At 42.9% G+C, this 21,903-nt stretch overlaps 1 protein-coding gene across 5 annotated transcripts in view; it reads left to right on the top strand.

Moving 5' to 3' along the window:
* The window catches only part of ARVCF (ARVCF delta catenin family member), a 247,856-nt gene that overhangs the window by 130,734 nt on the left and 95,219 nt on the right, over nucleotides 1-21,903 (top strand). The window lies entirely within an intron of this gene.

The raw sequence follows: 21,903 nt of genomic DNA, 5'->3' as shown, positions 1-21,903 counted from the left end.
GCAGCTGAGCTGCACATCTCCACTTCTCCATGTGCTACAAGTTTCCTTAGCCAGGAGATCTGCAGAAGTGCTTGACTTCCTCTCTGCTTCTGAGACTTCTCTAAATGAATAGGACCCACTTCTGTTAAATTCTTTAACTTTTAAACATGTTTTTATTCTCCCTCGCCTCTTGTCTTCCTTCCCCAGAGGTAGCCCAAGTGTTTTAGAAACAACATAGTCAACTGGAGCTCATTGAATAATTCAACTGCTGCCTGAAGTGATAGGAAAAAGAGGACGACCCATTTAATAAATCAACCAGAGCTAAAAGCTCTGTGGTTTGTAAAAATGTTCATCTGCCCTCCCTTTGAACTACCCGAATTTCTCTTCTGAAGCATGGGGTTTTTTTCCCCTCTCAGTTGGATGTTCCCTGCTCTGGAGGGGAGCCTGATCTACCTGCAGGTTATCCTTACAAGTTGGTTCTGTTAAGCAGCTCTTTTCCAGAGAGTACCAGGGGTTGTTGCTTCAGGGGCATGAGGCACTGGGAACCATTCAGGCCATCCCCACAGTGTTCCTGGATAACTTCCTCTCTTGTGGCTGCTTCCCCATTATTCCTACTGAGGGCTTCTGAAATATTCTATCAAAGTCACTGCTGCAGCAGGGGCTCCTCAAGAACTACCAGTGTCACCTCTGAGGTTCCTTGCCCAGCTTAAGCCCAAGAAATGAAGGCATTTTGGGGGCCACTGAGGTGTGCTTTCTGAAGCAATTAAAAGTGATCTAGCCTTTTCATATATGCTTTTGCTTCTCTTCAAATAAATAAAAATTCTCAAAGTGAATTTTATTTCTTGTTCGTGCATTGTGCCTGTTATCTGAAACAGGTTTAAATGCAAGATACTGTCTTTAAGGGACATTGCTTAGAAATATGGGAAGTCAAGGGAAGTTCCTAAACCTTTTGCTAAAGACATTCTTCTGTCTGTAGTCTGTGTCAGACTTCCATTTAATCCCTTTGGACAGGCGCTTGCCAGTATATCAGCGTGTTACTGTATAAATTGCTTTTTCATTGTTGTAATTGTAAAGTAATCCCTCTGTTATACCCACCCAGTGATCACTGCATTATCTTTTTGCTGAGCTGCAACATTTCTTGGTGCCTGGTGGTGTCCTGCCTGTTGAAATGAGAGATGTTTATTAAATTGACTTTTCAGTTGTGGTTCAGTTGAAGAACTGGCAGAGTGATCAGTAGGAGAGTCTTGCTACATGCCTTGAAACATCATCGACTCTCTTGTAGTTCATTGCTTTTTTTGTTTTGTGTAATGGTCCTTCCTTCAATCTCTGTAACTGGTCTCATGGAAACCATATCAGGTTACTGAGCTTTGTGTTCCAGGGGCTGCTGGAGATGAATTTGTGAACACTGCTGTGCATAAATAAATGATTGTAGGTTGGAAGTCAGGGTCTGGGGAGAAATGATCTGTTTGCTTCTGTTGCCTGTTTTGAGCAGAGAGCTGAATTAGCAGCTGAAACGTGTGCTGTGGTGTGTTAAACAGCATTGAATGGGAGGTCACAGAGATAATCCTGGGGAGAGGCCATTGAGGCTGGTACTGAGCCTGGACAGGCTTTGCTGTTCTCTGCTCAGTGCTGAGGTGGTGGCTTTTTCAGTGAAATTTTGTACCCTCTGAAGCATCCCAAACCTTTTGCTTAATCAAGAGGTAGATTGCAAGGTAGCACTGTGCTTGATCATTTTGAAGAGCTTTTGACTGGATTTGTTTTCTGCTGTGTTTCTTATTTTGTAAAAGGTTGACTTGCTTTCTCTGTAGCTGTAAGGCATTGCAAGAAGAGGCTTCTTCCCCAGCCCTTCTCACCAGTGTATTCAAAAGTAAATTTAAAAAAACCCCACTGTGTGTTCTAGTTCTTTTCTCTTGAAACACTGTCAAATTCAGATGACTTAGTCCAGACATAAGTTAGGGACACTGAATAGTGTGTCTGGATTTTCTTGCACTCTGTCTTCTGTCCAAGCTGGGACCTACTTATGTGCCTTGGTTGGTGTGCTGTTGGCAGCCCAGGGTTCAAAAATTCCCCCAGGTCCAGGGGGGGAGTTTGAAGAGTTAAAAACCATGAAGAAATGGAGGCATCTCCCATCTCTTAAATATTTTTGCAATTCAGCCTTGAGAGAACTCTTAGGATTTTGTTTTTGAAGCCTTTCTGTGGAACCACCAGAGTTACAAATAATTCAGGCAAGTACTGAGCTTCCCTAAGAGGTGCAGGTACTCAGTGGCAGGAGGTGGCACAGTTCCTTGCCATGTAAAGCCATCATTGCAGAAGTCATGCTGATAAGGTTGGCAGCATCTGGCTGTGTGATGGGGAAGGATTGAGGAAAGGATGAATTATTGTATAACAGAAAGCTGGAGTTTATATATCAATGCTTAACAGGCTCTTCTTGGCTTAAACCACCTCACCTTTCCCTGTAAATTAAGGTCTCCCCCTCGCCCCCAGACAAAATACTGGGACTTTGTTCAAGCTGGAGGTACTAAATAAGGAAGAGTCAAACTGATGTAGCAAAAATGTAAAATGCTGGGCTTCTTTCAGGAAGTAGTTCTGAAATACAGCTTTTCACTGGCCGTGTGGAACAGTAGGAGCAAAGGGCCAGTGACTGGTCTTGAAGTGCTCAGTCTCTCATGCCTGCCACCATGAGTGGTTTTGTAGCCCATTTCTTCTTCAGGAAGTTATTTTGCAATAGTTATGGCTAATTTGGGGACATTTCAGTGTATCTTCCAATGAGAGATCAGATATTTTTTTGGTATGGTTTGAAGCTCCATTTAAAGCTAAGCCTGCCAGTTTTCACAGATCAGCTTTAATTTTATTTTCCCCACTTGCCATACCAACAGCAAGATATGTTATCAAACGTGTGACCAGGCCAAGTCAATAAATTCTAAATGCATCCTAAATTATTTTCTGTCTGCCTTGCACATTTTTATGAGTTTGTTGAAAGGCTCACTTGATGCGTGTTCAGATGAGCAGGGGAAATTAAATTGTTTTCCCTTTTCTTTTCTCTTCCCTCCCCATGATGAAGTGATGTGCTTTGGCTTGAAATTACAAAATGTCTTTTAAAGATCTCTGAAGTAGACAACAGAATTGGTCTCAATGGTCCTTTTTCAAAAGGATATCTGGAAATGCTTTTTTTTTCCCTATTCAGAAACAGAAAAGCTGAGGGTTTTTTTTTTTCCCCATGAAATATTACTCTACTACTGAAAGGCTCTCCTTGCCTAATGGAAAATCCTTTATGTTAAAATAGGACAAAACATTCAAGGTGTATGATTTTCCTACTTTATCATTGTGATGCAGCCGTGTTATTTTTATATTACCATGTTGAGGAATCAAGCACATCAGGAGGTGATGATGTGTTCTGGTGAGTGGTTTGCTGTTGGCTGCAGCACAAGCCTTGTGTCCTCTCACAGTGCTGGGTGCAGCCATGCATCTGCTTGGGCTGCTCCTGTGGAAACTGGTTCAAAACCACTTTGCTCCATCTTTCATCACCTCCTTAGATTGTTGTATTGTTGTATCACTGTTCACACTTTGCTGTGCATAGGAGATGAAATCTGTTTCCATAAGGTCTATTTGGTTGTTGTTACTATAAGCAAAACAATAGTGTTGTGTTATTTCTAGATGTGCTTCTGCCTACTCTGTGGGGGAGGAATACCAGGCATCACAAGAACTCGAGGGCTTCTGAAAATGTTGCCCAGTAAACTAGGGAAAAAACTTAAAAGTGATTAAGCCAGTAAACCTAGAGGTACCCAGTGATTTATTTCATCTACCTCAAATCAGCTTTAAAGCAAAGAAGGTTTATGGTATCATTCAATCACTGCATAATTACTGACTTATAAAGCTCCTCTTTTGACCAAGAAAGTGGCTCTTTGCTGTAGACAGCTGGTCCCTGGCCCATTAGTCTGTCAGAATGGCTGCTGTTGTTGTGCTTGGCTGTTTGACAACCCAGGGAAATACTTGGGCAGGTTTCTGTAGGTAACCCCTGACATCCTTCAAGTGCAAAAACGTTTTGTTTCAAAGCCCAAGATACATCTTCATGCTGAGGTAGTGGAGCAATTTGGATGGCTCAGCTGGAGAGCAGTTGCTGTGTGTTTGTGGGAGAAGGATGTGGCATTTTTAAGGGAGAAGGATGATGCTGCTGGAAGGCCAGCAGCTCCTTGGCTGCCTGCCCTGGAGCCTGCCAGCAGATCCTGTGGCACCAGCCAGCCTCACCAGCACAGCAGATGGACACACCAGCACTGTGGTGAGCTGTGCAGTAACGAGGAGTGATGGCCTACAGTGAACCTCATCTATTGATTAATTAACATGGAAATTAGCAGCAAGGGTGCAAAGAAAAGAGAGTTTTCCCCAGAATGACCTCTGTAAAAAGTGAGTGAGCTGGTGAGCCACAGAAAAGACTGAAGAGGCTTTGTAAGAGAAGCATGTAAGTGTATGTACAAAAGACAGTCAAAATTGCTTGTAAGGCTAGAAAATTTACAGAATGGTGCTCTAAAATGAGTTTACCAGCTCACATTCACATGACTGGGACATTCCTTCAGGATTTGTACCTGTTACAACAGCCACACTTGTCTTACTGTCCACATGAAGAAATAGAGATTTGACCTATGAGTGTATGTAGAGCTGGCTTCAGTTTGGAGACTAAAGAACTATTTTTACTTTTCTGAGAAAAACGTTTTCTAAAAGCATATGAATGATCTGCAAGAGCAGAAAATACTTGAAAAGTTCATGTTAATGTTAAGATTGAACTGAGGGAATTCAATACATTGGAAAAGGCTTTTTTCACCGTGTAGGAATAAGAAGTAGGTTTCTGAAATGCTTATTTTACTTTTGTAGATATGGAGTTTTCATTTGCTTGTCAGCTAAAAAATAAAAACTTCTCTAAGCTGGGTTGTTTCCTCCTTTGTAGTTTGCTTTTTGCCTTCCTTTGTTATTAGCCTGTATTAAAGAGTCCAAGAGATGATTGTGTTGATACTTCCCAGGAGTAAAGAAGCTGCTATTAATATAGCAACTTCAGCAGAAATTTAGATTAAGCTTCTTGGAGTTGAAACTGAGGCTCTACAAATAACCTGAACACTTACAGCTTGAAAAGCTTCTTGTAAAGAAGATAAACATGTCTCTTCTCTATTGATGGATGCCATTGGGGCAGTTTCTGTACATCTCTGTTTCTCAGGCTCTCTGTTATGTCATTGAAGGAGTCAAGAATCTCACTTTGTCATCCTGTTCCCTATATACAACCCTGAAAATGAGCAATCCCTAGGACACACTGTCAAGTATGCTAAGAAAAGCAGTGATGGACAGCAAGTTGCAGGAGATGGTTTATTTTGGCCCAGTGCCTTTGATTGAAAGGGGATTGGTAATAAAAACCCTGAGGCAGAGCTCCTGTGAGTTGAATTTGATGGTTGGAGAAGGTTGTTGTGAAAGGTGAGGAAGAAATGGCTCCTGCTCGTGGTGGAAGAAGTGGCTTTTCACATTTACTGAGTGGGAGTCTGAGTGCTTCAGGCACATACTGAAGGAGATGGATGTTGGTCAGATGCTAAAGTAGGGTGGGCAGTGAGGAACCAGAGAGAGAAGATGCTGTTGAACATACTGAAGGAGATTAGGACCTCTGCAGAAATAGTAGCTGATATTGAGAATTTAAGAAGATGGACTAGAATCTTGAATGCCTAAGGAAGGTTTAGCAAACACATCTGAATTTCAGCTGAATTGTGGGGGAAAAAGTGTGAGGGGAAGAGGACAAGGTGCGGCCTCCAGGTCGTGTCATTTCACTGTTGGATGTTGGGATATTCTTATTGTCACGAGAGGGAATCACAGTCAGTGTTCATGGCAGTTTAAAGTCCACTGGAGTTAATCCTTCATGTTTGAGTTCAACAACATTTTGACTTTTAGCAGGAGCCTAAAGTGATATGCAACATCTGTGTAGAGCATTGCTGAAATTCCTGATAAATGAGTTCCAGAGGCAGCCTTCTATTTGTGGGACATTTCACAAAATCTGCCACACAGAAAGAACAAACTTTTTCAGCTGGGCTCTTTAGTGGCCTGCAAAGTTAATGAACCAGAATCTTCTCTTTGGATGATGGAAGAGACAGGAGTCTCTTTGCTAAGACACTGATGCACTTCAGACTTAGTGCTGTTGCTGACCACCAGTGTGCCATGTAAGCTCAGGATGACTGGAGGCACTGAAGCACTGGGGAATAATCTCTGGACAGTGTGTGCCTCAGTTTCCTCTACAAAATATATAGCTTTTAAAATGAAAGCTGGGTTTGAATTTCCCATGATGTAGAGAAGGTAGTGATTGTGAAATGCAAAATATTGTTGGAAGGTGGTTGAATTATTTCAATTTATATAACACAAATGGAAACAAGGTCTGTATTTGCTTGGGACATCTCCTGCAATACTGGAGAGCTGGTGATATCCCTGCTTTTGTAGCAAGGTCGCTTCTGTCAATGCCATCCAGATGTGTATCCTCAGGGTTTGTGTAAACATGGGCTGCACTGCCTGGTGTTAATGGCTCTTAGGCTGTCTCCCAGCAGGGTCCCACCCTTGTGCTTGCACCTCTGTTCATGCACTTCTGTGGCATTCACACTGCTTTGTCTTCCTCTGTTCATCTGTCTTGTTTCAACAATTTTGGGGGAATAAAGGTTGCCTCCTTTCCTTTTTTGGGAGAGAAAAATTTAGAAAAAGGACTAAGAAGCCCATCATAGACTACTGTGAATAGGAGCAGACCTGAGCATTTTTGTCTCTGACTCTTTCTAGCAGAAGAGAAGCAGTAAATTTTTGAATAGATAAAAGCAGTGCAGGGTTAACTATTCCAGAAGTCATCTTATATTAAGATACTTGTGATATTCAAAATGGATTGATCTAAATGGAGAGAAGCAGGGGCTTGGGGCTCCATTCATACTCAGTGCACGGTGTCACAGGACTGGCAGTACCTGGGTAGGTGCACTCAGGTATTGCAGGACAGGAAGGTCAAGTGCCTGTTCTTAGATGACCTTTTGTCATCCCTGCTCTTGCTTCTCTTGACAAGTTCCAGGTGATTTTCAGTGAAGCTCAGGAAAAGGTTGTGAATGGTTTTTCCTCTGCTGCTGGGTGGAGAAGGGACACTGTGGATGTGCAGTGTGGAGGATGAAACCAAGCATGTCCTCTTCAAAATGTGCAGCATGATACTGCTGTTGTTGAAGGCATCAGTACTGAGGTCAGTGCAGGAGATAACTGCTTTGAGCCAGCATGGCCACATTCCAATCAAAACTTCATTTTTTGCCTTATTGTGTTGGCCTGAGCAATTCAAATGTTTCCCAGTTTCCTGACCCAAATCTGTTTTGTGCCCCTGGGACAAGGTCTCTTGTACACTGCTGTCTATTCAGTGTGTTTGTGTGAGTTCCAGAACCGTTTCAGGGATGGTGGAGAGTAGTATAGAACTCAAGAAAAAGGATAATAAAAACTTCCCATTGGCTTTTTTTTCTGCCTCTGACTTTTTTTTTTTTCTGATGTGTTTTTCCTAGCTGAGGCAAAGTGTTCCTTCATTTGAACTCTTGCACAGCCATGGATTGAGCAGAGCTGTGCCTGAGACATGTAGGTATAGATGATAGCTCAGTGGGGTTTCCTGATGAAAGGTGTCCTGCATCATCAAGTGATGGCAGCTCAGGCTGGGCTTCCCATTTTAGGGTAGCTGCTGTGGTGTTAACCAGAATTAGACTGCTTGAGCTTCCTATAAGATCTTTAAAATGAGCTCTGAAGAAATAGAAAGTGAATCTTCTGAGGTTGTGAAAAAACAGCTTGTGAAAGATTAGAATGTACCCCAGGAGCCAGGGGTGGGTGACAAGGGAAGAGCTTGACACTACCCACTGCTGCTGATGCAGCTTTCAGAGTGCAGCTGCCCAGCTGCAGAATGGGAAGTGAGCACGTTTTTTCTCAGTTTTGAGAAGTGAAGTGGCTGAGAATCTGTAACTGTATGTTATGCTTAAATGCTTAACTGTAATGGAGTTGTAATTCAGAGATGGCCCTTGTCATTGTGGTTATTTATCCTGGTTTATAACATCCAGTTGGGAAGTTTGTCTGCCTTCAGTCATTTTGCTTGCCTGATACTTAATTGTGCTTTGCTTGTATGAGACTTGGCTCCTGACTCAAATGATGCCACATTCATTCAATAGATTTGCTGGAGATGAATTTTCCTCTCAGTGCTGAATCTGGGACAGGAGTCAAGTAGGTTCTGTTGGCCTAAACATTGGCTGAGCCCTTCACTGCAGGGTCAGAGTTCTGCACAGGATTTTGTAAGTGCATAAGAGCTGCTTCAGTTTTTTTTCTTTCTTTCTTAATAACACAGCTGCTCTAAATAATGTGCCTACACAGCAGCTGGGAGGAAAAAATTTACAGACCAAGATGGTTGGCTTTTGTTTAACGTTTTTAATTGGCAGTTGGTGTGCTGTGTAAATTCACCCTGGCTGTCCTAACAATATTTGTGCAGATTTAAGTCTTTTTGCTTTCTCACACCCAAATTACTGTAATTTCTCAGAAGAGCCTGTTGTTTCATATAAAATTTGTGTACATTGTACAGTTGCACTTCTGTGGCTATATTGCAATGTAAGTTTTTGCCTCCTGTGTAAATCTTGAGATTATCAGCCCTGGTGCCTGCTGAAGTAATGATCTGCACCATTTCAGGTGCTCAGTGAACAGTCAAGAGGATAGCACTTGGCAGTTCCTATGCTGTTGCTGCATGGAAAATCAGTTTCACTACTTTCAAATGCTTAAATTCATTATCAGCTTAAGAAGCTTTTCTTGCAGAAACGGAGGGATTGGTTAATTACTCTGCTTTAATTGCAGTCACAAATGGTACATACTTGCCCCTTCCCAGGGCACAAATGATTCCATGGCTAAAAACTGCAGTGCGAGGGAGGGCAATTAAAGGGAATTATTTCAATAAACAGTTTGTACTGAAGCCTTTGACTCCCCACACCCACCCACCCTGACCAGTGTTTGGAAATACTTGAGGAAAACACCACTCCCTCAGTAGGAACTCAAGCGTGGCTGTGGCTTTGTTTTGATTTGTTCCAGTTGTGTTTTGCCACTTGGAGTGATGTTGTGATGGGCTTGTCAACCAAGAAAAAGGCTCCCAGACATGTTGCCATTTCTGGTTTTCTCCAAGGCTCCAGCTATTGTAGTCCACCTGAAGATCAGCTCACTCCTCAGAAGCAGAAGGGAGCAGTGTTTGAACTGCTAATGCAGCCTCTCAGGCCAGTCCATGTGCTGACTTCAATTACCATCTCCTAGAGAAGTGCCCCTGTTTGAGGAACACTTAATCATATGCTAACATTACCAGAAAAAGGTGTAGTTATCTTCTGAGCTATATAAATGCCAAACTGAAATGAAGCATAGAAAGGTGAAATGTACTTTTTCTAAAGGGAATCACAAGTGCTGTGCCTTTCTGAAAGGAGTGGATGCAGGATATAATTGAGGTCGTGTGGGAGGTGCAGGTGCAATTCCTTGTGCCCTCTCGAAGGTGTGTTGCCCTTGTTTCCCAGGTGAGCTCTATTGTGCATTTATAGTCATCCTGATTTTCAGAAGAACAGTTGTTGCAGCTCTAGGCAAAATAATGAATTCAGAAGCAACAGGTGAGGAAAAGGAAAGTGGATTAATAATGAAACAATTCACCTGTTCTCTGCCATTGGGAATATTGTCCTTGTTCACTCTGGAAGTTGACCTTTTTTCCTGAAATAAAATTGGGAAGTTAGAGGTAACCATCCCAAAATCCACACAAAGTCTGTGGAGGAACTGATGGTAGAAGAGACAGGAAGCTTTCCTAAAGCTCTGCTGTATTGAGCTGTGGAGTGACTGAACATTCTCAAGGGGGTCAGAGACCCCATAAACCTGGGCAAGGCTGCAGGGGACAGACCCCCAGTGGGCAGAAGGGTGGGTAGGCTGAATGGGTGTCTTCTCTGGCTGATCTTGGCTAATGCTCAATGAGCTCATTATTTAGATGCTCACAATGGATTGGATAAACAGTGAAATAATTAACAAAGCTTAAATGGTTATTGCATGGTTTAGGGCTGACTTTATTTAGATGAATGAGGTAGTTCATTCTACTGTTAGCTGTGCCTTAGCAAAAAGGATTTTTTCCTCCCCTCTCTTTTTAATGATTAAACACCACAAACAGAAAATGCACTGTGGCTTTTGCTGGAAAGACATTGCACGATGGCCTGCTTCCTTCAGAGGGAGTTCATCACAGACTCCCAGTGACTCACATGCAACTTCTGAAAATGCTCTCTTATTTTCTCAAATGTCAAGAAATTCTCAGGGTCTTTGATACAATAGATCATCAAGTAATGAAATGTGGATATTTGGCTTACTGTCTAATTAGATCATGTCTGTAGCACGATATTCCAGGTACTGTTAGGGTATACTTAGAAGTCTGTCTTCATTTTTGCCATTCTCTGAGCTGCTGATTGTTTTTCCTCAACTAGTTTTTAGCCCCAAGTAATCAGTCAGTAGAGCAGCTTACACTGGAATGCTCAGGGTTTCTTTCTGTAACCCCTGGTCAGCTGTAGGACTCCAGATACCTCACACTCTGTGACTGGGCACTAAACTGCAGATCTTTGATTTTTCACTGTACCTCATAATCTCTTTCTGTGTTGTGTGCCTTTCATGGTTCTTACCCAGTACAGATAATTTAACAAGACTTGCAAGCTGTTTGCTTTAGCTTTCATTCTTTCACACACACACCACGTGTAGCCCATTGCCTCTGCCAATGAAAAAGAAAAGCAGTTACCAGAGCTGTAGACCCCTGACCTCAATTCTGCAGGTTTTCTCTTTTACCTGTTGCAGTACAGCATCCTGTCTGTGCAGGGCTTGGATCTTGTGAGAAAATTCAAGGGCAGCCAGAGGGGTGATTGAGATTACTGCAAAAGCTGACCGAGTTTCTGATGCTCTAAGGTATGTCACAGATGGGATTTTTCCCTCGTTCTTTTCTTTTTTTTTTTTTTTTTTTTTTTAAGAGCAAAGGGAGAAAGACATTGACCGTGACTGTGCAGATCAGTCCTTGAAGAGGATGCTCTGTGTACTCTGGCATGGTTTTTTGTTAAAGGTGTTAGCAGAGAGACAAAATCAGCTGTCACATAAAGCCTGCCTTGAGAGAACATGATTAGTAAATCCCTAGATGTGAACAGCTCTTCAGAAATATCAATCAAGGCAATTTTATTTCCCTGTCTCCTTTTGCATGGGGAGGGTGTGTGTTTTCATCTGGCCTTCCCTCACTAAACCCTTCAGCCTTTTGGTACTGCCCTGGTCATCTGGCTACATTTTGCTAAGACTGTTACCTCCCACCATTCCAAGAATGTCTCAAAGATCTGGAAGAGCAACTGGATGGAAAAAAGTTCTGTTATTTGTCTTGCTTCATCAGAAGGCAGATTTCAGGCAGGAAACAAGGCATTTAAGCACATTCTGTAAAAATGCTTGTTGTTATTTTTTTCTTTGTACTTCAGTTATTTTCTGTGCTCCATATATAAAATTTTCAAAGGTTTTTGGCATATTCTCCTGAATTCCTATTGCAGACCTTTATGTGGAGGAAAAAAACCTGTGAATTTGGACAGACAGATGCATTTGGGTAGGTGTGTGGTCTATTTAATTTTAAATTTTATATATTGCAGTTGTCCTTGCATGGATTTTATTATTATTAAAAGTGGCTTCTCTCCAGAGTAATTGCTCTGCTTTACTAGTGTTTTAATTTTATTTCAAAAGAGCATTGTTTTTCCTTCAGGACAGTGTTTGTGTCAGGAGTTACACTGAGAAGCTGTAGCTGTACCTTTCCCACAGTCAGCCTCCAGGTAATCTACAGCTACAAAAGACATCAAGGACTCATCTGATCAGCCTGTACTGGGAAAGTAAAAGTTGAACTCAAACTTTTTGAGAGCTTTTGCTATATTTATATCTCAGAAGAAGTCACTAGCACTTCTTGTCTGGGGAGATCTTTGCAGGAAGTTCCCTTTAACTCTGTTGTGAAGAACCTTAGCAATACTTTCCTTTTCAAGAACAGAGAAGCAGATAGGTGAGGTAAATCTAAATCAAATGTCTTTTTTCTCTGATGGCCAAATGTGGATTTAGAGATCAATTCAAAGGTAACTGTGGCTTCTTCCCCATTTCCCAGACCCTGCCAGGTGTGTTCCCCCTCCCCCTGTCTGATGCTCTCAAGTTGTGGTAGTTGAGCTGCAGTAGCTCCTTGTGGCCTGCTGGAAGAAGCTGCTCTGGATACCTTCAGAGCAGGGGCTGTCTGCCAGGCTGCCTTTTGGGCTCTGTTCAGCCATTCCCCAGAGCTGCTCTGCAGACATGACAGAACAAATATGACATTTTTCAAAGGACCAGGCAGGAGTTGTTGTGGATGTCATCTTTCACCATCAACTGAATTATCTCTGCATGCAGATCTCACTTCAGCATGGACCTCATAGAAGTGCCTCCTCCATCCTCAGTGTCCATGCTCCCAGGGTGAAGCTGACAGTCCAAATCATATCTTCCCATCTTCTCACCTAGTCTGATTTATTTAATAAATAGATAAAATTATGTTTGCAAATTAGTCCACTGGATAGCAGTTACCTTGTATGACAGAAGAGAGGATTTGATCTGGCATGTACTTTGTGTATTTGAAATAATTTTTCATAATCATTTGATTAAAACCTTTGACTCCCCAGCTATTCTGCTGAGACTGAAAAATACTGCAATGTTTTAATAGCTCTAGCTGGATTTTGTGTGATATTCCTGTTCTTTTTTTCTTCAAAGCAAGCAATGAAAAAACAGAGGGAAAAGGAAAGCCCAGCAGCCCAAAGCTGTGTAGAGTTGATATGCTTGGAAATTAATCATTAATGTCTTGCAGGTGGGCAGTAAATGTGTTATGAAGTCTTCTGTGTCTGCATGCAGGGTAGTGAACCAAAACTATGTGAAGTGCATGGAAAAGATCCCTTCAAGCCTGGATCCTTGAAGAGCGGAGGTGCCTCCAGGAACAGCTCAGTCTGTACACAGGGGGTTATTGAGGTTATGCTGCTGTGATCATGTGCATAGTTACTGCTTCTCCAAATCCTTTCTGTAGGTTTATGCTGTATCAGAGCAGCTGAAAACAGAAGATTTACAATTTTTTGCTGTTGTATTCCTTTTACTAGCATTTGAAAGAGAAATACATCCTCCTAAATTAACTGTCAAAGGACTTAATCACTGGGTGGGGCAGATATGCTGAATTAAAGAGGAGCAGTTCATTGCTTTGAGAGAGGTTTGCCATCTCTTGGAAAGATGAAGTGCTGTACATGGTGCCATGTGGCATGTTGCAAATCTTTCAGAAACAGCTCTCCCAGACAGGAGGAGTCATCCCACCTTTTCCATTTGCAGTGTTCTAAGCACTGTGTTGTGCACTGATGTTTTATACAGGTCACTTCAAAAGTCTTGCTTGTCAATGCCCATTATCAAGTGCAAATTTGTTTGCCAGACAGGTAGCACAGATCCTGCAGATTCTGTTTGCAGCCTGCCTTACAGAGGATGTTATTCTCTGAAGGTAGCTTTAATTGTACTTGCAAAGGCCTCTGATTTAGGAGTGTGATTTTGTGCTTCTCTGCAGCCTCTTCTGCTGCTTATCAGCATGACCTGGTAAGCATGACCATCTTCCTCTGTAGGAAGCTGTTCTGAACACATCACAATCACACCTATTTATATTGATAAATATTTCTTTGATGATATGCTTTAACCATTTCCTGCAGTAGAATTGAAATTGTACTTTTAGGCTGTCTTCAGCTTTGTTTTCTTGAGGTTTTAAGCTGAAGAAACTCAAGCCTGTGCTAAAATGTGTTTACAGGAGGGTGGTTGTAGGACTGCTCTTCCCCCTCTGCTACTGCAGGCTGAGCATAGGTCATGTGGAATTAAATAATGGCATTATGGCTGCACCTGAGACCTCTCTGTGAGAGCAGTTTCTGTCTGAATGATGTCAAATGCCTGGTCCTTGGGCCTGCCCAGCTTGCAGTAAGCAGTGTGTTGGTACAGTGGTAAAATCTTTGAGCACAGTTTTTTAATCCAGCTGAGACACCCCTTTTCTATTGTAGAGACCAACTTGAGACTATTTCTGCCAGGGAGCCCAGCATGGCCTGTGTCAGGGATGCTGCTGCTGCAGTCTGAGTTCACCACTGGGTGTGGTAATTACAGCTGTTGATATTCAGGTTTCTGAATTGGACTGAGTGGGTGTTGCATACGTGAGGGAATGCTGAAATTGGAGACCTGGACTAAATAAACATCAAAGCTCTCTGAATTTGCTAGGAAGGCTGCCATAATGAGTGCTTGTCCTCCCATACTCTGACAAAGGGTTTTCTGGCCACTGCACTGTGTGGGTGCATCCAGGGGGTTTAGGAGAGGTGGCATTGCAGTGGAGGGGGAATGTCTTGAAGCATAAATTGTCTCTCTCAGGGATGAGGATGCACAGCCTGTGGTGGCATGTGTTTAAAAGAGGGAGGTTGCAGGACTGCTCTCCCTCTTCATCTACTACAGTCTGAGCTTACACACAGAGGCTGGTGCAGGATGAGTGCTGGAGTACCAGGAATGACAGGAGTTGTGGTCCCTGCCAACTGACACTGACATGTGTTGAATAAAGTGTCTCATTGAGAGATTGAGAACATTAGAAAAAATTATGTCACTGCAGAGTTGTGCCAGATGTAGTCAGAATCCAAAAATACCTTTCCTGCACTGATGAAAGGGAGTGGGAGAGGATGTGATGGATGTAAAGGTTAGTTTGGTAGTAGTGGCAGCAGTTGCTAGAACAGGTTGGTGTAAGGGATGTAACAATGTGTGAAAGGAACAGCCAGGGTTACTGCAGGTGAGGGGCCAAGAGATGAGTGATGGCCTCAGATCAGCACCTTCTTCTGTGCTTCTGCTCTGTACCACACTTGTGGCTGAAGTAATAGTGTGTGTTGGCTTTTTAAAATTTATTATGGATTGGAGATTTTAAATGCGTTTTCCCTGTCTTCAGCCATAGGTGGATGCACTGTGAATTTGATGAATACAAAAACATAGATCAGTTTTTCAGATTGACTGAAGTGTTCTGATGAACCTCCTGGGTAGTCACCATGCCTGACACCTTTCAGTAACAGCAACAGGGCTCCAGTCTTAGAAGCACAGCAGAGCATATGGGGAACCAATTAATTCAGTAGATATTAATTAATAAACACATTTCCTCTGGGGAAAGCCTTTTAGCACATCCACTGTTTGGCCCAAGATTGCTTGCACGCATGACTGGATAGCAGACATGCTTTCCTGGGTTGTCACTTGGTATTTCTTGATGGCTGGGGAGTGCCTCCCCCAGCCTTCTGCTGGCAGGCTTGGGAGAGCAGCCTGCAGCTGATGCTGGAGCTGTCTCAGGCTCCAGTGCTGTCACACACACGTGATGGCAGCACACATCAGCCTTTGCAGCCTGGCCCTGGGAGCTGGGCTGGGCCCTGCCAGCTCCCAGCAGGCTGAGCTCTCTTTGTGTGGAGCTCCTTCATCCCTGTGTGCATTGCAGTGATCAGCTCTGGGACAGCTGCTGCCTGTCCTGAGGCACAGCCCGACACAGAGCTGCTGTGGAGTGGCCAGGGCATGGTGGAGCCTTCCTGTTGCAGTGCAGCAGCTGTTTGCATCCTCTGTGGCCCTGCAGTGCTGGGCAGGGTAGGCTGGGTAATTCATACACACTGCAGGGCAACTCACCCGAGTTCCAAACCTCCACAACCTCTTGTTCTTTTAGAAGTAAACCCATTCTTCTGTCATCATGGTCCTATTGCTCCAAGGGTAAGAACAGTGAACATTTCTGCTGGAGAATGGTCATTGATGATGAAGACTTTAACATCTCTCCACCTGCTCCTGATAATGAATCAGTTCTCTTGTAAAACTTTCTTAGGAGAAACAAGATCCAAATGGTTTACAAAAGCTTTTTGCTGCTGACCATTCAAATTTGCTTGACTGCTCAAACTGGAAAATGCTGCATAATATTATAAGAAGTTATTTTCACTGATAGTCTCTTCTGTTGTGGGGTTTTTGCTGCAGGTGTGAAGGTAATGTTCTTGAAGCAGCTCACTCACTGATTTGTTCTGAAGTTGCCATTTTAATAGTGTAAAATTCCAATAGATTAATTATGCAGACTTGTACTGAAATTTGCTTCTCTTCCCACTGAGTGTGAAGACAGAAGGCTACTATGGGAATGCAAATCCCTATGGTGGAAAACCACCTTCATTGCAAAATGTGGCAGTGCTTTAGAACTGGCAGAGTGCTGAGGTGTGACTGTACCCAGTCCTGGTAGAGGAGTGGGCCAGAAGTGCTTGCTACCTTCATGGTTTCTTAGGTTCTTAACATTACATGAAATACTCTCCATTAAAAAATGGTTTTATTTCTTGTGGTACATGTGCAGGTGTGAAGTTGTGAAGAGGAGAATTTTTTTCATTAAAGTCTGTAAAGAATATAGAAGCTTCTCTGATGATTTCACTTCCTCTTAGAGAAGTTATGGGTATAAAATTCATGATGAAAAGATTTTATCAATTATATATTTAAAAATAAGTAAAATTTCTAAAGCGTTTGAAATTTAAATATGCTACTTGAACTTCATGGAAGAAATAGTCAAGTGCCCCTTAAGTGCTCATTCACTGTGTGTGTATTTATACCTATCAAAATGTTACTGTCCTTTCCAGCCACATGGGTAACCTTTCCTGCTTGGTACCTGCAGCCTGTATCCTTTGCAGGGAAAAATACTAATCCCTGATGAGTGCAACTGAAATGGTGGGTGAAGTCAGCAGAAATCTTTCTACACAGTGAGCTGGCAGGGCAGGTTTGTAAGCCAGCAAACTGCAGTGCTTTGCAAAATATTATCCAAAAGCACAATGAATTATGTCTACCAGATTCACAAAGCTGGGATTAAGAATTGCTGTAATGTCTGCTGCTGAGGGTATATAGAGCACATTATCTGGTCTATTTTCTGGGTTTCTAAACACATTTTAGATGTGTACTAACAGCCTGTTGGAATATATTTGGTGGCTTTTGTGAAGTGAATGATGCAGTTGTGCTTTGGTTTCGTGTAATTTTGCAAATGGAACCGTGCTCAGTTTAAACTTCTTGGCAAAAAGTAGTTTTCTGTGGTTTTTTCTGTGATCAGAGTTGCTGATGATTCCTTGTTCAGGAGTCAGTTTAATTTCTGCATGTGTGAACTGATAAATGGTGGGAGGCTGTAAATGCTGATGTGTTTGGTCACTGTTGACATAGATAATTTAATTAAGTGTAGAATCAGGCTAGCTTTCTGCCTATGGGGTGTGAAGTGTTCATGGTGTTGGACACAATTTGCTGTTCAGGTTGGATATCTTTGTCTTCCACCCGGGTAACTAGATGAGTACATTTGCTCTTCCTGATGTGCTGTCATCCCTTGTAAGCAAGATTTATTAATTTGGCTCCATCTTTGTGTTGTGTTGTTCTTGTGCTTCCCTGGTATTCATGGCTTGGGGCAGGATTCTCTTGGCAGTCCTCAGCTCCTCTGCCAGAGCTGTGAGCTGTCCTGCCCCGGGGCTGGAAGTGCTGGCACAGGAGCTTCTGGGGGGAGGTGGGTTGTGATACATCTGGGTCTGAGCTCTCCTCCCCTTCCTGTACTGCCCCAAATGAATCACTTGCACGCCACCATGGGACAGTTCAGACCCATTCTCTTCATGCTGAGCAGATCCAGGAGTGTCCCCAAGTCACACACAAGGCATCCTGCTGTTGCCTGAGAGTGTTCACTTGTGTCAAATCAAATACTGGGCTTGTGCTCAGGTTTCTTGTGTTTTATAATCTCTTCCCTGTCAGTACAAGATACACATCTAATGAGAGCTTAGCAACAAAAACATAGTCAAGGCAAACCACATAAAAAGCCAAAGAATGACATTATGGTGTTTGGAAAGCCTTAATAAAGAATCTTAATATAGTGCCCTGTGTGGAGGGAGCTACTGCTCGCCAAAAGATTTATATGGTGAACAAAAGCAGTGTTAACAGGATGGAATTAAAAACTGAAATATTTCTTTCATACTTTCCCCCTCCTTCTCTTTTCCTGCCACTTTTTTTTCATGTGAAAGCCACTGATTTGGCTTCCACATGACACTCTTCTCATTTATGGGTTCTGTCTCTTCTCATTTTTATCTGTCCGCCCTTTTCCCTGGCGTGCTTTATCGTTTGGTTTTGCCCTCCCTGGATAGACTCATGCATTTTGTAATGCTTTTTCTCTTCTGTTCATTTTTTTCTGGTGTTCTTCAGGCTGCAGCACTGCTTTTGCAACTGTTTGCCAAACTTACCATCTTCCATGCATATGTTTATCTGTTACTAACTGTAATACTCCTGATTTAGCAAGCTGAGATGTAGAATATTATGGATTTTTGTCAGATGAATTTATTTGTTAACAATTTGTTAATATAATCAAGTGATGGGTTAATCCAAGTCAGCAAATCTGACTTGTGGGTTCAGCAGTACCTTTTTGGAGATGTTTTCTGCTACTGGAGATTCTGGGAAGGAATTAAAAGACACTGGCTTTCTCTTGGGAAAAAAATAAACCCACAAGCTGAAAACCAAAGTAGGATGAACCCTGCCAGTGTGTGTTCCTGAGAATATTCCCAGTGCTGTGTGCTCAGGGTGAGTCCTGGAGGCAGGAACAGTGTTTGTGGCAGGGTGTTGATAGTGGGTGGTGGACTTGCTGCTGCTGGATTTGTAGTGATTGAGTCTGTCTTACTGTTAAAAAAGGTGGGTGGGATGAATGTTCATCTTTGATTCCTTATAAAGAATTGGGAGAAAAATAAAACAGCTTCACTTGAACTCCAGGAAAGACAGCTGTGTGTATAGATGATCCCAGGACAGCTAATGCTTTATGGAGGACTTTGCTTTATTTCTGCCAAAATTTCAGTAGTGGAGATGGGTCATAGGAAAGCCTTTAAAGGAGAGGAGGCAGGATTGGGTACCTGGGTGCTGCATACTCTGCCAGGAGAGGTGCAAATGGCATGCCCTGTGCCGGCCTGATTTACAAAAGGAGTCTAACAGAGGAAGATCATTTGTGTGAAAGGGAGGCTGTCACTGCTGCCAGTGTGCACACAGGGATTTAGGCACTTTGAGTGGTTCTGGCCAGTGTGTGAGCAAGCTGCCTAGGAGTTTCCTAACACACCATATCCTATTTGCAGCCTCAGCTTGGCAGGGCTTCCCTGGAAAAATTAAAGATTCTGTTTTCTGGCATTAACCATAACAAGGAGTGGGAGGGAAGTGCAGCTGTCCTGTCCTAAGGTTCAAACAGCTTGTCTTGCCAACTGCAGAGAATTGCAGCCTTCAGAGCATGAGTTTAGTTTTGTGACTGATGGTTGTTAATAGCAAGTTCTTAATTTCATCCTGATCTCTTGTTTTGATCTGTGTCTGTTTAAGTGAGAAATGGCTCTATCTCAAAAGCCCTCTGAGAACCTGCTTAGAAGTGATTTAGACTGCTGACTCTTGGGCTGCATCTTGTCTCAGTATTCATAATATTTGAATTCCATTGTGAAGTCCCAAATAAAAACACATCAGAAATAATAATGAAAAGGTACTATGTAAATAATCTAGTGCTTGGCAAACGTGATAGGATTGTACAATTCCAGTTCTTTAATGTAGAAGAGCTGACTGTACACACAGTGCCAGGAAGAGTGAGTGGTCATAGAAAGATGCCTGTTTCCAGCAAGTATGTGGAACATTAGTCAGAGCTGATGACAAATGGAAAAAGCCAAACCCATTTAACTAAGGAATTGAGAGCTCTTTTACTTTGCTGGTGAAGGTATTTACCTCTGGGCAAGTGACTTCCACCTTAGTTTAAATGACTTTTTCCTTTTTGAGATTCATGCTGTAATCGCAGTCCTTGCTGAATGCTGCCTGTCCATATTGAGCACTCCTATGATAAACTGAATGGAGCCAGTGCTTTCCCATTCATTTGCTAGGTGACAGTGCCTGGAGAAGTGGTGCTCATCTCTTCTCTTTTCCCCTTCAGTTCCTGGTTCCTGCTGTCCCACAGCTATTTCAGTTGTGCTGGCACAACAGGTTTTTGGGAGCTGTGCTGAAGACAGCAAAGGCTGGGCAATGGGACACAGTCCTTCCTGAGCAGTGGTGGTTTCTCAGCTGACACAGTGCTCTGCTTTGCACTTTGGCCCTGCTTGCAGTGCTGCTTGGCAGCTGAGAAGGGGTTCCCTGGTGTGGGGAGAGGCAACTGTAGCCAGAAGATGAACAGGCACCATCAGCCCCTTCTCTGGCCGACAAAAATCTCTTTATTGCATGGAAGTGGAGCTTGCTGAGGGCAGGCGGGGGGGATGGGGATTTCCTTCACAAGCTTTAAATAATTTATTCTTAGCCTGAAAGATCTTCAGAGTGTTGTAGCAGTCAAGTGTGAGCAGTTGTGTGCATGCAGGTGAGCACCTCTCCATTATCAGGATTATGAGCAAATACAAACATGTTTCCTAAGAATAATTAGGCCCAACCTGTTCAGCAGCAAAATTTTTCCTTGTGTTTCTTCTTTATTTGCACAATTCACACTTGCTGTCTTAAAATTAAATGATGTGTGTGCCTTGTCAGTCTTCATCACAGACACTGGCACTGGTTAAACCTTTCTCTCTGAAGGGCTCTCCTTCAGCTTTCCATTATACCTTTAGGCACTTGACCTGTAATCAAATCACTCCTTGACCCTTCTTCTGAGGTTAATAGCTGGACCTTAGGTGTGAAAGAGAGAGCTCTGATCCTGTTCTCTGGCTCTTCTGTTGGGTGTGGTCTGAGCCAATGCAGTGCATCCACATCCTTCACAGCTGTGCATATGAGAACTGAACTTGTTCTTTGGAGCATTTGCCCTCGTATCCAAGTGCTCGCTTTTTGTTTGTTTGTTTGGGTTTGTGTTGGTTTTGTTTTGAGGTGGTTTTTGTTTGGTTGAGTTTTGGGGGGTTGTTTTGTTAGTTTGTTTTTTGAGTTTCTTTGTTTTGTTTTGGGGTGGGTTTTTTGTTTCTTTTTTTCTTTCTGTGTTGTTTATTGCTAGTTTAGCTCAGGCACTTGCCCTTTCCCCAGTGTGTGAGGTCTGGTCATGTACAAGTAGGGGTAATAAGGTCAGTCTTAGGGAATAAACAGAAGATGTGTGAAATAAACAGGCTACTGGGCAAAAAACCATCGGTGAACTCTCTTGAGTAGTTGAAATAGCACAGTAACTGCATTGCACTTGGGAAAATTGTCTTTCTGCTGGAATCTCTTCCATTTGGAAGATTTACAGCAGTCAGAGCAGCCTTTGGCTTTGTTGACTTGTTTGTGTCTTTTGGTGGTCCAGTGGATTTGTACCTCTCCAGGGACCTCCTGCACAGTTCCTTTCCTGCTGTCCCTGTGCTGCTCCCTGGGGTTGCACAGCAGCAGGAGCCAGGCTGGGTCAGAGGCTGCTCCCACCTTCCTGCTGGGCTGTGTGCAGGGCACAGCTCCTGGAGGGGGCTGGAACACGGGGGGTGAGCTGCAGAGGGAAGAAGCAGTGTGTGATTTAACAGGGGTCATCTCTTGGGCAGCTGTGTGGGCTGACATAGTCCTGCTGCCTCACTGCCAGGCAGAGCTGCTCTGGGGCTTAGTGGGAGACACTGGTGAGACAGGTGATTGGATTTATTGTCAATTGCTTTGTATTCCCTAGAATGAGAAATAATTTCTTTTAAGGAACAGCTTTCTTGGAATGCAGGCCTAAACAATCATCAGTGGTCTGTTTGTTCTGTTTTCCTCAGGATTAGAAAAGGTTTTCTTGGTGTTTTTTTTTTTTTTTTTTTGCTTTTTGTGTTGTGTGTTTTTCCACAAAAAGCATTTTGGTTGCATAGTTCAGATCTACCAGCAAGATTGTGGGTGGATGAGGAGATGAGTTAAATTTAACACTGATCTGGTATGGCT

This window comes from Serinus canaria, chromosome 15 (genome assembly GCF_022539315.1).
Source record: "Serinus canaria isolate serCan28SL12 chromosome 15, serCan2020, whole genome shotgun sequence".
Taxonomy (NCBI): domain Eukaryota; kingdom Metazoa; phylum Chordata; class Aves; order Passeriformes; family Fringillidae; genus Serinus; species Serinus canaria.
The sequence above is the reverse complement of the archived record's forward strand: the minus strand, read 5'-3'. Positions and strand labels throughout refer to the sequence as shown.